Consider the following 2,344-nt stretch of genomic DNA (forward strand, 5'->3'; position numbering starts at 1 on the left):
AGCAGAAGGCACTTAAAAAAGCCCAGTTGGGTAGGCTGACCTGAAGGTCTCATGCTTTACTCTAGAAATGGTCCTGCATCTTAGGCTACATTGTGGCTTTCCATGGCACTGTGAAGTCCTGGTCTCCACCCCTGCAGCCGACACTCCTGTGAGATGCGCAGATGAGGGAGAGGCGAACCCTACTTAATGCAGGAGTCACAGGACCCTGCAAACACAGGTCCCTCCCACCTCTGCAGTTCCTGACTTTGGGTTGTGGCCAGACTTCCTAATTCTCAGTGCCCCAAGTCAAGCGTTCCCTGGAGCAAAACTTGCATACTACCCTAGACCATCAGCCTGCTCTGAGAATGGAAACATAAGTGTATCCTTTCATTCCCCAGACTCACACCTTCCTGTCGGCTGCAACCTGCAGCCTGTGGACAGACAGAACTGATTCCATCTAAAATAAACTACGTGCATCAAACCAGCTCTCTCGCCAGCAGTGGCTCCTCTGCCCTGAGAATACCATGACGGCAACAAGGGTGAGCACACTGGTTTCTTTCCATAATGTCAGAACTTACTGAGTCACAGTAGAGTCACACGGATCAAATCTGCCTTTAGAAACAGAACCCGGCAAAGCTCCACCTCCCTTGGGAGTCTGGCTCAGGTAAACGCCGTTCTTGTATTCCAATCTTCATTACCATCATTAACTCCCATATCACATGTCACACAGCAAATCTGTGGGAATGAACACGTGTGGTTTACATACGAACACAACGTAAAGAGACTGGAACAGGGTTCAAGAGATCTCACAAGGGGGCTGAGAGTCTGCACTGATGACAAATCAGGCCAGGCCAAGAGGGACCCTGCTGGTCTTAAGAGCCAAGTTCCAGATGTCAGGTGGAAATCACCAAGTCAGGGTTCGAAGGCAGGAAATGGAGGGTCAGGTCCAGATGGGGAAACGGGTAGATGGAGGGTCAGATCCAGATGGGGGAACGGGTAGATGGAGGGTCAGGTCTAGATGGGGGAACGGGTGGATGGAGGGTCAGGTCCAGATGGGGGAACGGGTAGATGGAGGGTCAGGTCCAGATGGGGGAACGGGTAGATGGACAGGTAGTGAGTCAACTATACCAACAGTGGGGGACCAAGTTGAGTTGAAGCATCAGGGACAGTCTTCGCCCTTGACACACAAAAGATATCCAAAGGGCCACAGAATGGCAGTGTTGGGTGCCCATCACTTCCCAGGATCCAGGTAAGGAGGTTAAGACCTTTCCTTGGTCTTGCATGTCTGTTAAGTTCTTGGACTTGGTTTCCCTTACATGATTTGAATATGCCAATGTACCCCCCCCCCCGTCCCCAGTCTCAATTTACTCCAACGAAACAGAGGGGGCTGCATTTCTACTCCCAGATATAAGTCATTTATCAGTCTAGGCTAGATGATGCTTCCTGACACGGCATGGTTTCTGGGTCCACACAGAAGCTGGAATTCTCCCTCTCCCTCAAAATGAAGTCAAAAGGTGCTTGTGAAATGGAGTCTCCTAGGGCATTGTACAACCTCAAAACCAAACCAAAACAAACAAAAAAAACCCCAAAACCAGTTTCATGAAATGTAGACTTGGTCTGATCTCAGCCTCTCCTAACGGTTCTTAGGTGTATTTAGGCAGCCCTGTGGCTCACTGACTCGGCCGGAAGGCTGTGTGACTCTCTAACTTTCCCTGGGTACAAGCGAACAGAGCCTGTATCAAAGTTCAACTCGGTGCGGCCAGTGCCTTCCTTGGGCTTTCCTTCACAGCACAGGCGAAGGACTGCACACAGGAACGCTGGAGACACCCAAATAGCGAGCGGTATCACCGCAACATCCCACCCCATCGCGAGTGATGACCCCGTGGAAACTGCATTATGCAGCCTCTGTTTCAATTAACCTTCCGCTTCCCATAGACTCAGCTGTCTCCCGAGATCGCTTACAGCAGCAGGAGGGTTGCAGGCACCAAAGCAAGACTCTCAGGTGAGGCTTTCCTGACTCTTCTCCTTCATCTAGGGAGTGTTAATAGCTTCATGCCATCACCACAGACCTGTCTACCGACTGTGTTGCTCTGCTTTGGTTGCCATGGATACTGGAGGGAAAGTCCAAAATGGCATCATGTTATGCCCAGAGGGGGAATAAAGAAAAAAACAAGATGGCATACAACACCACACGAGATCTCTGCAGCATTTGTGCTTCAAGTTTTAGGTGGGGTCAGCCCTCCCACTCCCAGGCTTTTGACGGGCATTCCCACGGGTGTTCCCTGTGTGTCCCACCTCCCCGGAACCTGAACTCACCTGGGGCTGAGTCATGCTGATGGCTTGCAGCAAGCGCCTGCCCTGGAAT

The sequence above is a fragment of the Myodes glareolus genome, chromosome 21 (genome assembly GCF_982192425.1).
Source record: "Myodes glareolus chromosome 21, mMyoGla1.1, whole genome shotgun sequence".
In the NCBI taxonomy this organism is placed as follows: Eukaryota; Metazoa; Chordata; class Mammalia; order Rodentia; family Cricetidae; genus Myodes; species Myodes glareolus.